This window comes from Cyclopterus lumpus, chromosome 22 (assembly GCF_009769545.1).
Source record: "Cyclopterus lumpus isolate fCycLum1 chromosome 22, fCycLum1.pri, whole genome shotgun sequence".
Classification (NCBI taxonomy): Eukaryota; Metazoa; Chordata; class Actinopteri; order Perciformes; family Cyclopteridae; genus Cyclopterus; species Cyclopterus lumpus.
In genome coordinates this window covers 8,632,605-8,648,684 of record NC_046987.1, presented here as the reverse complement: position 1 = coordinate 8,648,684, position 16,080 = coordinate 8,632,605, and the positions used below count along the sequence as shown (strand labels likewise).

The following is a 16,080-nucleotide window of genomic DNA, read 5'->3' as shown; positions in this document are numbered from 1 at the left end:
TGCTAAAGGGTCCTGAGGGGGCTTTCTCTGCCATCCATTAGTCTTCCCTGTAAGGCAAAGCTTAACGAGCTCCTCAGGCTGGGAGGCTGGCCATTGAGGGAGAGGGAACAGAGTAAATTATGAATGCGAGAGCTTCAACTAAAGCAATAAAAGAACCCGTCCCTGTTATTTTGCATTTTTCCTCCATGACTGTTTGGCGATCTTGAAACACAGGTGTAGTATTCCAGTTTTTTATTTTTTAAGTCTTTTATCGAGGAATTAATAAATAGTAAAAATACTGTTTCTATAAAAAGCAAGTTGTCAAACTAGGTCATACCCGCGGTGCAGTTAAAGAGGCTCCCCACCAAAAACAAGGATTTACATTCAGGCCGTTTGTGTTGGAGCACTGCCCAGTCCTCCAGGGTGAAACCATCCGTGTTTCACCTGCGGGTGATCCATCACTTAAAAACAAAAACACAAATAGCAAACAGATATCCTGACCTTCCTTCCTCAGGCGGATATTAGATACTCATTAAAAGTCACCTGAAACAATTTGAACCAAATTGATTTAATTATGGGACTCGGCACGACACACCAGGCCCCGACGTCTGATAGCTCAGCGGGAAATTTACAAAGTTAATTAAAAAAAAAATAGATTTTCATATAAAACATGTTTTTCCTCCTATTTACTTATTTTCACTGTACCGTCGTAAAGTGACACGGAGAGGGGCTTGTTGATGCGCGTGGGCGGTTTCAGTGTGAATGGGAACAAGGTTGGAGGCTTGAACATTGTAAGTGGAACTAGAAAATGTATTCCACTTTTCAGTGGTAATAGAACTGTGTGTGTGTGTGTGTGTTTTGACAGATTGTATAATAGCATGTTAAGGTAGTGATTGCTCCCCCATAACCCCTATGCACCAATATCTCTTCACCTCTTGCATACATACACTCAAACACACACTCCACCACCACACACCTCAATATAGCAGTCACAGCAGCAGCAGACGTGGCCTTCATTTGCTCATGTAATGAATGTGAGCCTCCACTCATACACCCCGCTGTGAAGGCTTCACTAGAAATGGGCTCCTTGACCTGGGTTAGGGGCCCTGGAAATAGGCGTCCCTGCATCCCCTCCAGGTTACCCTTTGGGAGGCCCCAGGCTCTGAGAGCCCAGGCCAGGCCTCCCATCTCCAGGGCCCTGGGAATCAATCACCGAAGCTGGCTGGGAACATGAGGTGGGGGAGCTGGGTCGATCAATGAGAGAGCCTGTGGGAGCCGGGCTGCACATCCACACTTCTGACTCACACTTAACTCCACCATTCCCTCCCATTATTGCTATACCCCAGGGCAGCTATGTTTACAGTGGACTAAATGTGCCAGACCGTATAAACAACATATGACTGAGAAAGTCAGGTGATATCTGCTATTAAAGGGCCTTAATTAGACATGATCACACTGAAAATGATTGTGACTATGTATATCTCCTGTTTACTATCGATCGTTTTGATCAGCCTCATATATTTTCACTATATGATCAAATAAAATCAAACTATCGCTAAATCTGCTACCAAATTCAGCATTTATTGCAACCACACACTGTAACTTAATCGGAGCAAACCGGTAGACATGTATAGCCTGAATAAGAACCCTGATCATGAGTTGTTTTACACACCGAACTTTGACCGACCTTCTATGTTGAGGTTTTTTATTAAAGGCCAGACATATTGAAGGAATGCACATATTTCCCAGGAGAGCCCGTAGATCCTTTTTCTGCAACACACACCATTTCACCATGTGTCTGATTCTGTGGTGCGCATGTGTCTGTGTGTGCAATCACCTCCACGGCAATTTTCATGTGAACCACTGTGTGTGCAAGTACATCGGATTTTGAAAACAATAAGTGAGTTAACTATGTTTGTGATTATGAACATGTTTGTGTGTGGATGTATGGACACGCACACACATCCGTGTATTAAGCCACTGCAAATGCACAGCGTGTCTATGAATGTCTGCCAGTATCAGGAAAACATGTGTATGAGTATTTTGTGTGTGTGAGTGTGTGATCAGTGCGTACCATCTGTATCCAGATGTTGCGTAGAGAGCAGGCTGCGTGGACAGCCAGACAGTTGGCAGGCCTTCTGACAGGCCTGTGTTCCTTATTGATAGAGGGATCACAGGCACAGAAGAGTCAGCCATGCTCAGCTAGACCACAATATTGTCCGCTCTGCTGTTATTCATCCCAGTCAGGCAGGAGAAAATGGGGTGTTCTGAGCCAAGTTTATAGCTGTCAGATCTGGACCAAATAGGAGTTGAATAGGTTTCAAACATTTGGAAAACAGCATGAGGATCGTTTGATTTCTCATACAGATGCCGCCAGATTCTTGTGCCAGAGCTAAAGAATTTCATTGTATTTCATTTCTGACAAGGATGTTAATACAGATGACAATAAAGCTAATGCGGTGCATTGGGGTGAACAGCAACAAGGGCCAACATGTTGGCGTAGCGGTTTGACTGTTTTTTGTGTGTTGGTGGAGGTGAGGCCAAGTGTAGCATAACAGGAAAAACAAAAGCTATTTTTTCTGAATACAACTCCTATCGATACTTAATCCAAGAATCTCCGACTGAGCAAATACTGGATAGCTGAAGCAGTTATCACAGTACACACATACATTGTCAAATTAAGCAAATTCCCCTGTTAAAAAAACAGGTGTTCATAATATAGATGTTTTGCTATATTCATATTCATGCTGCCAAAATTTCACAAGATCTTTAATATCCTTGCCACTCGTATTTCACCAAGGGCGGGGCTTCTCCACACACAGAACTGAGCAGAGGAGAGACGGCTAAGGAGAAGATAACGTTGTCGGCAGGCAGCAACTTCCCGGTTGAGTAGAATAACACGTGCATTCTCTCTACTTTCCAGCAGGGGCCGACTCCTCCAGTTGCAAAAATAAATCAGATTGTATGAAAGTCTATGTGAAAAGGACCTTAATTCTTTCTTGATTTATTCCCTTAGTAAACATTGTAAACATGCGTTTATGGTCTCAATCGCTAGTTTCAAGTCTTCTTCAATACAGTGTGATGTTCATTTAGTAAATCATGGTCCCTTTTAGAGTAAAATAGCCCATAATGCAGAGTCTGCATTAGGGCGGGCTCCATCCCTTCTCCAAATAAGGTCACTTCAGTTCCCTGTTTGCAAAAAGCCAAGATGGCGATGGCCATAATCCAAGATGGCGACTGTCAAATCGCCTAACTTGAGGCTTCAAAACAGCAATCCACCAACCCATGGGTGACAACTTGATGACTACGTCCACCTCTTATATACAGTCTGTAGTTGTACCGGTTACAAAGTAGTAGAACAACACGCTACGTGTTTGGTGTTTTTTGCGTTTTTAGCTGAGCTACACCCGAGAACATTTGGTTAAAACTGACTGGCGATGCTGTTTGGCCCTCATTGTCAGCGGTGAAGTTTGCTGGAAGTAATATAATGTAGCCCCAGAACGGTATATGTTGAGTGAGCAGTGAGCACTGCTCCGGACTGCTAAATGCTACACTGCTCATCAGTAACCGGTCACTTGGAAGGCAATTTGGCCTTGTGTGCTCTGAATAAGTTGGCACGCACTTAACACGGCAGTCATAATGATGTGTGAATGTTTTCATGGCATTTGCTCCTTGTGTTCTTCACCACTGTTATGGAGGAAGGAAATAACGGGAGGCGAACCAGCTTTAAAAGAGATGTATTCTTTTTTTGTGCGATGGATCGGATTTATGGCAATGTGAAGAGTGGCTCATGTGGATCTCAGTAACTGATAACAATGTTTTTGTTTTAAATAATACCTTAAAGAAACTTTAAAGTGTTACATTTGGTGTGGTGGTGGTAGGTAGTAGCATAAGTAGCATATGTGGCCCATCTGACACTCCGAAGCAGTTGCGATTACAATGAAAGTAAACACAACATTTATTTTGAAGTAAGGCCTAAACTATCCTGCACATTATTATTGCGGTTTTTTTCTCACTTTTGAGCTTATACAAAGGCATCTGTTGACTCCCTAGTTTCCATTATTGTCTCCCTGACCTTGCACCATGTGCCATCTTTCTTCCCTGGCTCCTTCCAGAGTTATGGAGCGGGGCCGACGTTTATGGAGGGCAGACCCTTTTCCCGGAGCTTTGATCCAGAAAGTTCTATTGCTTATAGTTTTGCAGGGGTCATTCAGGAGGAGCCATGTGGGCAGCAGAGTGTGTAAGTGAAAGCACATTGAGCTGCTCATTTTAAGCAGAGCCTCAGTGTGAGAGCCTTGGAGGACTTGAGGGGTTATAAGGTGCATGTTGGGCATGTGTATGTGTCACTGAAGGCTATGCTTTACATACTTGTGGGAATGTGGGAACGGAACAGATACACAGCACTAATCCATGAGGGAAAAAAAATCACAAATAAAAAATGAAAACAAGTCCCAGGAAATAGTGAATTGGTGGCCAACCCAAAATCTCATATCACAGTTCTCCTATCTGTCATCTCTTGTTCATCAAACCCCTCCATCCCCTATACAAATGATTCATGCCAGTAGCTAAATGTATTCATATCATTCTGTTTACTTTATTACTCCACTTTTATTCTGCTCTTTTCCCCACATTTGTTTACAAGAATAAAAGCCTACTCTGACAGAATTATCCTTCAGCACAACAAAAATAAATCACAGCGCTTGCACACAAATCATTCACATTCAAAGAGCACAGCTAAATTATAGATGGCCCCTTTCTCCCCAAATATGCATTTCATTAGCATTTCCTTCGTCTGTTGTCTTTTTTACTTCTACCCGCCTGCACGCACGACCCACTGTTGTGTGTGTGTGTGTGTGTGTGTGTGTGTGTGTGTGCGTGTGTGTGTCTCTGTGTGTGTGTGTGTATGTGTGTGTGTGTGGGTGTGTGTGTATGACTGCAGAATGGGAACAGACTTGCAGCAAAGCAGGACGCGTCCCCTTTCCCAAGCCTAATTTAGGATTCAATTACAATACTCTTTAAAAGCGTTGACTTCGCAATTAATTATTTCAAGATTAGCCTGACAGTAATGGGCCTCCCACCGACGCCAGCCAGCACAAGACTGGCCGCCTGCACCCCAGGACCACTCTGTCTCTCTACATATAACTATACACCTTTCTCTTTACCCCCTCCTTCTCCACCTCTCCCCTTCACACTCTCCGCCCGCCTTCTCTCCATCTTCCTCTCCTGAGGAAAAGAGAGAAGAGATAAATCTTCATAATCCTCACCTTCATTCCCTCCCTCTGTCCTTTCTTTTTCTACCTCCCTTCATTGCTTTGTTACACTTTGTTTCTTTTGTTGTTGTTGTTTCTTTTTCCCCTTTGTTAATCTGCGTTGTGCTCTGATCTCCTCGCAATTGATATTGCTTCAGTACGGCGGGCTGCTTTTTTACGAGTCACAAGGCCCTTTCCTCCACCTCCTCCCTAGTCCCCAAGAAATGCTGACGGATGAACCCCCGACAAAGTGCACGCGCACATTAACACTCGCACCAGTACACATTTTCGCATACACAAACGTCTGTCACCGCTGCTGCCCGTTAGCGAACAAACACGCCGCCTTCCTCCGCCCGCTTTGATTGCAGCCAAGCGAGGCATTTTTCTCTCCCCCTTCCTCCCACCCTTCACCACAAGCACCCCTCCACCCAATCCTGATTCTTTTTTTCTTTCTCTTTCTTTCCTCGTTTCGGAAATGAATGTCATCATCCATCCCCTTTCTCCCACTGCTGCAACCTTCCCCCTGTCACCCCCGGGCAAACCTCAGCCTCAGCCCCGATTCTGTTTATTTAAATATTTGATATGTAAGCAGTCATAAAATAAATGTCAGAAGAGGGAGAGGGAATGGATACGCGGGGTATGGGGAGAGAGGCCATTATGGGTAATGGTTTCTGATGTACATTGCGGCCCTCACAGTAGACCCCCCCCCCCCCCCCCCCCCCCATTCCCAAACCCCACCACACTGACAAATCTGCACATGACGGAGCCGAGAGACGCCGGAGCAACAGGGAACTAGGTGGAGCGGGGCATGTGCAGTCTGAATGTGTTTGTGTGCCACGAAGGCTGAGATGCAACAGCTACACACACACACACACACAGTTACTTACTTGTTCGACTAGCGATATGGAAAATAGGCCCTCCCATGCACAATTGACTTCTAATACATTGTATACTCCTCAAACCGTCCATTTACCAGGAATTGCAATTTCAGAGGCCCTGAAAGCAGCACTTTGCAGGCACTTTGCAAAATACCTTAAAAAATCTCCAGCCTCGACAAATGCTCTCTCTCACTAACTGCCAATTCTAGCATGTCTGTTAAAGTGACAACACCTTGTTCTCTGGTATATTGAACATCACTTTATTGACTTGCCAGGATTACCATGTTGGACACAAGACCCAACGCTGCCTACTGTTTAGACACCCCACCGCCGATACCATTACAAACACCCACACACCCACACACAAACACACACACACACACCCTGCATGCTCATGTGTGAGTCAAGCAGCTAGTGGCACCCAAAGGATTACACGGCTGTGACAATTTCAGACCAAGAACTGATAAAAAAAAAACGGGAGGTAGGCGGGTTGAATAAATCAGGCACAGCCGCTGAGAATGAGAAAGAGAGACAAAGGGAGAGTAAGAGAGTCTCTTGGTGAACAACCTTGAATTTCTCCTTGATGCTGAGATGCTAAAATACTGCAGATCAGCACAAAATAAAATACCCAATTAAGAACAAAAATCAGCTCAAAATATTCATTAGAGCTGATGGTATATTGGCTTGGCATTTCAGGGCCTTTAATTTGCAGACCTTTGCCTAACAAGCTCCCTGGCCGCGCCAAAGGGCTGCGGGAGGTGGAGTGACATCACATCAGAGGTCGAAAGTCAAAGAGAGGTGTTGCCGTCTGTTGACCTCCGTCACCTCTAAATGCTCAAACAGGCAGAATCCCCTTATGATTTCCCCATCTGTCAGCACGCTGAAGTGTCTGCAAGTCTACACACCTACAGCTTTGCCTTACAGTGCACATACACACACACACACACACACACACACACACACCTACATTACATGAACACCCACAAAGCCCACGATTAACCATAGCACTCATATTCACACAAGCCCATTCCCATCACACTGGTTACACACACTTTAGCCTCACCTGTTTACATTTGTTTACATCTACTCAACCCCACACATTCTCAACTCATCACACAACTATAACTGCCCCCCCACTCCCCGCACAAATATAAACACATTTCCATCGATACACACACACCTATAATCACCTTCACCTTTCCTAATACACATTTTGTGCACATATACCTAGACCTCCTTCACACACACACACACACACACACAAAGACACACCCGGCCCCTGCTCCCCTCTGCCCCCTCTAGAGTCTGGGTCAGGGTGCCCTCCAGAGCGCCTCGCCCTCTCCGCTGTTAATTACCACTAATTGTCCCCGCTCGTTTGTTACCCCCGCTATAATGGAACCATTCATCTTTACTACTTAATGAGTAGGCACTGTAGTCACCAGGCAAGGTCACCCACAACTAGCATCCGAAAGACAGAGAGACAGAGACTTGGAAACAACTAAAAAAGAGGAGAAAGTGAACAGTAGAGAGAGAAAGAGAGAGAGATGAAGTGGTTCATGCTTAAAGATTGGTGAAGTTTCCACACAGGACTCTGCTGTATAACGTAGCGAATGTGTAAAGAAAAGTTGAGAAATGTCTGGGAGCTGTGGGAGTCGGCAGTGTCCAACGCAGACCACAACACACACAGGGAATGTCCAACAACAGACTAATTAAAACACCCGTTTATACGAGTGAAAACAATGGATCCCTCAAAACAACAATGGGCCTCATTGCTGAAGAAAACGACAACTATATCGACACTTAGTGCAGAAAAGTGTATATTGTGACCCTAAAAGGCCCAGGAAAGATATTCCCTTATTCCCATACTAACTGGAGTGAATCGGTTCAGGTTTTCGAATGATTCCAATATGTTTTTTCCTCCCAAATCAAGTCTCTCTGTCCACTGACTTATTAGAAGTTCTCACAGTAAACAACACACTGTTGACACATGCACCCAGGGGCCAGCAGGTCAGACAAGACAACACTGCCTTCACATTGTGCAACTGTGTGAGCAATGTAAGCTGTCAGCCTTTGCCTAGGGTAGAGCGGAGGAATGTTTCAGGTTCAAGCATCATAATTTGTCCCGACGCGTCATGCCAAAATCTGACAACCAGTTATTTTCCTCGGAAAAGTCTATCTGTCGAAGTAGTGCCATTGTGTTGTCGATCAACCATTCAGTCTCATGCAGCGTAGTGGAAGCAGGAGCAGTCATGTGCTCCTGCCACGCTGTGGCGATCAGCCCTGCATGGCGATGTTTGTAAATGGGACAGTTGTCTATGGATTATGTTAATGTGGTATTCCACACTCCCCTCTGGCATGTGGCTGACATTACAGTAACCTTTGAATGTTTAGCCAACAGTAACTATGGATGTTCATTGAGTAGGGACACACACACACACACAAACACACACACATACATACACACACACACGCGCAGGTGCACACACACACACACTAGGCTAAATATATGTACTCTACACCCAGTGCAACACGTTATAACCACATTTCTAACACCGCCTCTTCTCCCACTCACAATATATCCAATGATTAATATCCATGTGTGTGTGTGTTTATGTGTCCACTGTGTGTATGCTCGGAGGCGAATGGGGTGTGAGGGTGGCTCCTAAATTGCTGAGATAAAATGGATCTAAATCAAGTAGCGTTCAGCCAGGAGTGACCACAAGTGTTCTGGTGTGACCAGTGTCTATAAATCATCAATACATCTACAAACACACACACACACACACACATACATGCACACACACACACACACACACTCTCACACACACACACACACACACACACACACACACACACACACACAGTAAGCTGTAACGGACAATCTTGGTAAGAAAGAAAAAAAGATGAAGGGACCGTGTTGTGGCTGGGAAAAATACATGATGGTTGAACAGTCAACACAGATAAATGCACACGTAAGTATATGTTGAAGAAAAGGGCAAAAGAAAAAGAAGAAAAGAAAGTGGAACTCAAAAAGAAACGACCCGAAGAAACAGACAAAACCCATCAACGGCAATTCGGCCCATCGTCCACGTGCCATCGTTTTTTCTATTTTTGTCTCTCTGTGCATCACAGACGACAGACGGCGCCTTGCTGCTGCTGTTTGGTTGTATTCTTTTTTCCCTTCTTTTAGCAGAGCAAATGGTCCCACTGTGCCAACGCTGATTAGAATCAACTCAAACCAAACAGCAGGACGTGTGACTGGAGTCTACAGTCTAGAAACAGAGCGGCTTTGATGTGTACAGTGACAGATAACGTTGATGGTGATGATGATGATGATGATGATGATGATTTTCTCACAAGCTGGTAAGAGGAGGAGAGGAGGGTGGCAATTGGAAGTTCATGAAGTCACACACACACACACACACACACACACACACTATATGGATGGATTACACACAGACTTCTATATGAACAAGTCAACACATTACAATACAATACATTTTCAATAAAAAATAAATTAAAAAACTACAATAACAAATGATCCTCCTCTCTTTTCGTTTTTTCCCAGCTGAACTATCAGACCATTAGTTTTTATTATGTAAAGGTTTTTAAAAAAAAAAATGATTTGCTTTAATTGCTGCAATCACAAGATTACTCATTTCTAGAGGGACTGACCCCATTTCCTCTTCTGTTGGCCAAAGAGGGGAGAAGGGAGGTGGAGGCTGCAGTTTCTGTAAGCAGGACAGCGCTTCAGTAGTGACCCACAGATCTGTTCAGTAAAGTATATAAATATTCGATAGGATATGCTGGCTGTCTAAATACCTCTGAACTGACTCCTGTTCCCTTGGGACACCAAGCGAGCTCCTGAAAGCCGGGGACACGAGCCAGACAACAAGGAGAGACCGTATTTAGAGAGAAAACACAGGAAGAACAAAAAGAGATGGCTACAAACTGTTTAGTATTGAGCACCATCTGTTTAGTAAGTATATACGTAGTTAAGTGTCATACATTTACATAGCAAATACACAGAAACATAACCCCAGAGAGAGAAAGAAAGAGCCCACAGTCCTTCCTTTCAGCAGCTCCACGTGGCTAATTAGCATATGTGAAGGTCAGGGTGGAGGGGGTTTGGGGTGCCACTACAGCACGCACTGCAATGAGACCTGGCACCTTGCCACCCCCCCCCCCCCTCCAACACACACACACACACACACACACAGACTACTGAAGGGAGAAAACCCAATATATTTGTGTGTGAGGCCATCAAATCGTAAATACCTCTTTTTCATCGCAGCTTTCACAAGGCTGGAGCAGGGTGTGATCCAGAGGGAGAGGATTTTGACTATGCTGCTCACATTTGCCTGAGTTCAGATCCTGAATCTCTCTCTTTCTCTGTGAACTCAGCCAAGCCCATTCCTCAGAAGTCAGCAGCCCTCCATGTGACTCCCTTCTAACATCGCCCACATTTCTACAGCCCTGGCACACACACACACACACACACACACACACACACACACACACACACACACACACAGTACTCTCTCTGTTTACAAACAGAAGACAGCAGTGAAGTATCAATGCAAGGAGAAGGAGGGAATGATCACAAAAAAGATCAAATTACAACACAATTCAGATTTTTTTATTATGAAAGAATAACTGATATTAATCATCAGGAATGCATCGGTTGGACAAATAATTACAAAAGCATTTATTTTTTCAGCCAGAAAAATGTCATAATTGTGGCCATGCAAAAGTTGTGGTCATGTGATGATTATACAACTGACAAGCTGTTCTTTGTTTCAGTGTTCAGGCTGAGGAGCAGGCACTAAAGAACAATAACAAATACTATTACATTGTCGAAGACTTCACTTTGGCAGGTGGCTGCAACTGTGTGAGAAATTAACTATTTATTCACTTCAACTCAGCTGCAATTGATCATCATATTTGATATCCCTGTTCGGCACTGTATCTAACCCCATGCCAGACCTGTGATAAGTCCCACAATGCCAAAAGACGCCTACAGAATCCACCACTGCTGATTCAGAGAAATTGAGAAATAAAATTAAAATGACTGTCAAATCAAATCCAAAAAGCCTTGGACTACTTCATTCAGCCGTAAAAGTCAAATTCTCCCATACGCACAATTAACTTTCTTTTCCAAAATTGCTTTGGTTTAGATTTTCCAGCTCCCTCCTGACACCAACTGTTCAGATAAGGCAGCGCTGAGAAACAGCTGACACAAAATCATCGCCCGCTCGTAGTAATTAAATCCTTGTAGGGCGTTTACACATCAACCTTTAACTCCAGGGGACGTTACGAGTGCAAGGTCGGACCAGAAAAAAAAAACTACAATTGTTTTTTTATTAAGCCAGCTAATAATACATGAGCGTACGTCCAGCAATTCAACTAGACAGTCTGCCTTTTGAATTCATATTATTTCTAAAAATCTGAATTAATTGGCGTTATGTGGAAACCGCATGCGGGCCGGGGATAACCCCGGCCTGCCAATTACCTAAGCAGGCTCTGTGTTTCATCCAAGGAAGATGAAACACGCTGCACAGGGCTCTTATCGGACGCAACAGAGCAAATTAAAATTTCACTCTAGTGTTGCTAATCAGCACTGCGCTGGCTAGCCAAGACAGAGATGTAAACAAACTAACATAAACAAACGACTGATGGGAAGGATCACCGAGCCAGAGATGGAGGGAGAGAAAGAGAGAGAGAGACACTGTGAGAGGGGCGGGGTTGAAGTTGGACTCCTTAGTGGTGACAAAGGGGCATTAGCCTTCTCCTGCTGCGCACACACACACAAACATAAAATCTAAACACATCCCACAGCAAAAAATTAAGCGCACACACACACACGCACGCACACCTACGTGCCCATTTCCTGACCAGACCCCATGCATGGTCTGTCAGATGCAGAACATGTACCATAAATTAAATTCCAGCAGCCACAGTCAGGCCCATCACTATGCACAAGGCTCCCTGAGATAGCCGCATAATACAATGTGACATTGATGCATTGCTCCTATTATAAAGTCTTTGTTCGCATCACACTAATAATTCATAAGAGAGAAATGTAAACAGTATGCACTGGAGAGCACTGCGAGCAGGAATCATTTCAAGGTAAGCACATTACCAAGGATGGGAGTGGGTCTAGTCTTTGATATGTATAACTACTGAGCTTTGATTGCAATTCCAAAAAACAAACGGAGGCAAAACACTCAGCATAATAGTGATGAATTAGTGAAAACTGTAGATAACATTAATTTTTGTTTTAATAGGTCAGAATTTAAATGAGTCGCCGCTGTAATTATCTAAGCAACAACACTATTTCCAACTTGCTATGCCCTCGTTATTATCTGCTAATTACTTGTATTGTTCTGTGTGTGTGTGTACTGATTAGTGGATAACAGACACATCCTTGTTACACATATAAGTTGAGACAGAATTGTCCGTTTCATTCATGATGTCAGCCTAAATCTCTAGGATTGCACATATGCTGTTACATTATAGAAAGATGCTGCGGATAAGCAAGGAATAACGCACAATGAGCAGCCTGGATTTAAAGCAGCTGATATGTGGACATACCATCAGACACACAAACAGGCAGAAGGTGACAATCTGAACACCGAACATCGTTCTGATATTCCTCAATCAAGTAGGCCACAGTCATTTTGACGAGAGCAGGTTCAACACACACCTCTAAATAACATATCTCACGTATCTCTGATGTGTGCACACACACATCACAACACACAGTCGTAGGGCTCTGTCTTCATTTTGGTGAGTGGCCAGACAAGTGAGTGTGAGGGGGGGAGACAGCGGTGTAAATGAGGTGCACTTGTTTCGCTCACAGCTTGCTCCTGAAGTGAGGCAGTGGGGAGGGAAATTGAATTTGAAAGAGGGGAAACTGTGCCAACAGGTGACAGAGGTGTGCTCCGACCACAAGCACTCTGAAGTGAAGCGCAGTCATATCACGGGGCCAATTTGGAGGCAGTATTATGCACTACACAGCTCGCCTTTCTCACAAAGCCTGTTAGTGCACAGGAGAGCAGTGCTGCCGTTCCAAATATGAATTAAACATAGGGCTTCTGTAGCGTGAATATACTGCTGTTGAAATGTTGGTAGAGTCAAGAAAAAACAGAGTCCCACATGCACTTACTCCTGAAGTGGGAAAAAGTATATAATCGTAAATATAAGTTTTATTTTTTTAGGGGGCTGATTTGTTGGATTTATAAGCACAAACAAACTGAATAAGGTCGTATAGAATATGCCTCTTATATGCTGTGACTGACATGCTATCTGAGTTTTATTGAAATGTCTTTGAGATACAGTATATACAGTATATATATATATATATATATATATATATATATATATATATATATATATATATATAGACACACATATATACACACTTATATATATTTATACATATCTATACAGACACACATATAATATATATATATATATACACAAATGTATATATACACACACTTATATACATATACATATATATATAAGTATACAAATACATGTATATGTATACACATATATAAACACATAAACACATATATATACACATACACAGACATTCACACCCACATATATTGACTGTATATACGCATACATATATATGTTCTTAATATCAAATCTGCACATATTGAGCAATAATGTGTGTGTTAAGGGGTGGTATATATTACTGCAGGTTTCTCGTGACCATTTTATCAGTGCATAATTTGATACAATCAATACTGCAGTAAACCCTCCCACGCTACAACATTTACTTAATTTCCCAGCAGTCAACCCAAATTGCCTTTGATTGAAACAATGTAGGCTAATGAACTGCTTTTGTTTTGCGAGAGGCAGACAGTACAAGCTACACTCAACCAACTTACCCTCCAGTCGTCCAGATGTGCCATACAGCACTACGAATAATTTAGAGCATCAAAAACAAGCGCAGAATAATGGTTCTTCTGGAGAAACGCTGTGTTGTTTTCGGGCTGAGTTCTGAACAAGCAATGACTCCCTCCCCTGGTTGTGGGTATGCACACGATGGACACAGTACCGGGTTTAGGGACACCCAGGGACCCTTGAGTGCAGTCCCCAAAGACAGAGGGAGGAATACTTGAATAATTAGAAACACTTTCTTCCCACCCTCAGATGTTGCAGTGAGCTGCCCTCGAGAAAGGCCAACAGAAGTAAGTGTGCTGGGGTTGTTGTGTAAAACTGTGGTTGTTGTGTAAAACTGTGGTTGTGTGTTTCCCGAAAGTATTATATAATGTATTAAAATCACATGGATAAGATCCGTGCGTTGGGATAATTTCTCAAACTTGTGCTTGAAATTATACATCAAATAGAACAAAGAAAACTGGACAATCAACATGAAACAAGAAATTGAAGAATATAATTCCACATGAGGACACATATATTTCTTTTGTGTTCGTTTTTTTGAGTTGACATGTTTTTGTACGTCTTTTCAGTGTGGAAGAATTATGAGAATAATTATCTGGAGCAGCCTAAACCTTCATAAAGGTTAAATTATTGTGTTGGACGGCTTCCAAGTCTGGAGTATTCCCATAAGACTTAAATGCAGCATCACTAAAGGGCCATGGCCAAGGATGCCTGCAAGAATCCTCCTTTTTTTCTGAGCGCGGTCTGCCCAAGGGGCCACAGGGAGCCAATCAGATGGCAGACTGGGTGTCAACTGTGAGCTGGGAGTACAGAGAGCTTTGAGCCAGTTTACCTCGCTATTCAAATCCCGGGCTGCATGAGAACGAACAGAAGCTGCTCGCTACGGAGCGCGCGGAGAGACACAGACGCCCGCGGTGTCCTTTTGATTTTACAAATCGAAAAGAAAAAAAAAAAATGAAGAGATGAGTATTACAGAACGCTGGCATTCATAACGATCATTCATATACATTTTCTACAGGAATATTTCTGTGCTACTTTGTTCGACGAGCGCCTTGAATACAACACGTCCTAAACAGGGCGGTTTGCAACGTGTCTGACACCACGTCCGCAGAGAGGTGAACCTGCCCAATATGAATGTTGTTTTTCAATCTCCAGGATAAAAGGAAATAATATGACCAATAGAAATGTGAGGATTGAAACGTATCAATTATTGTATACGATCATTAAATAAGCCTAATAAGTGAGGATTATTTTTTAGAAACATATTTTACTTCAAGGTTTTCTTCGTTTATTCTGTCATGGTATAGCTCGTGCGTCTATATTAACATATTTATACTAGTCAGAATTAGGCACATTACGGCCTTTCTCCTACATAAAAGCACCTTGATAAAAAGATATGAACCCAGGTAATTTTCGTATTGGCCCTTATACATTGACAATATTCTAACACGGATAATACTTGTGGCCAACACACATACACACACACACACACACACACCTGGTAATAATGCTAAATAATGAGTGTCCCTCCAGCGATGAGACCCCGAGTACACTGATGCACACCGGCTGACTGAGAAGTTTCCCAAACTTACCTGTGTCCTGCCGAGGCCTTGCCCCCCGTTGCCTGGACTCATGGCATGAGGGTGGTTTCTCTGCTGCCCTCCCCAGCCGTGGGCCGAGCTGCCTCCATACTGGGGCCCCGCGTCTTTCCCCAGGCTCATGCCGGCCTGCTGTTGCGCCGTGGAGCCGCTGTAGTCTTGATATGCACCGCCGTAGCCCCGCATCATGGGGCTCGGGGACGTCAGCAGTTGGTTGAGTGTCGGGGTGGCCCCCGAGGGATGCTGCTGCTGAGCTGGTCCTGGGAACCTCTGAAAGCCACCCGAAGCAGCTGCCAGGGGAGACTTGCCGTGGCTCGCTGAGGAGTTGCTGCCCATCATCATGTTCCCAGGTTGCCGGCACCCAGAGGGGCCCATCATCCCGTAGGCCCCGCCGCCGTAGCCCGCCCGGTACGCCGGGTACTGGTTGTACTGGCTGTTGTGGTACCCTGCTTCGTG

The 16,080-nt window shown here is 43.9% G+C and overlaps 1 protein-coding gene across 1 annotated transcript in view; it reads right to left on the bottom strand.

The window, feature by feature from the left end:
- Positions 1–16,080, bottom strand: part of arid1b (AT rich interactive domain 1B (SWI1-like)) — a 187,700-nt gene that overhangs the window by 140,114 nt on the left and 31,506 nt on the right. The window lies entirely within an intron of this gene.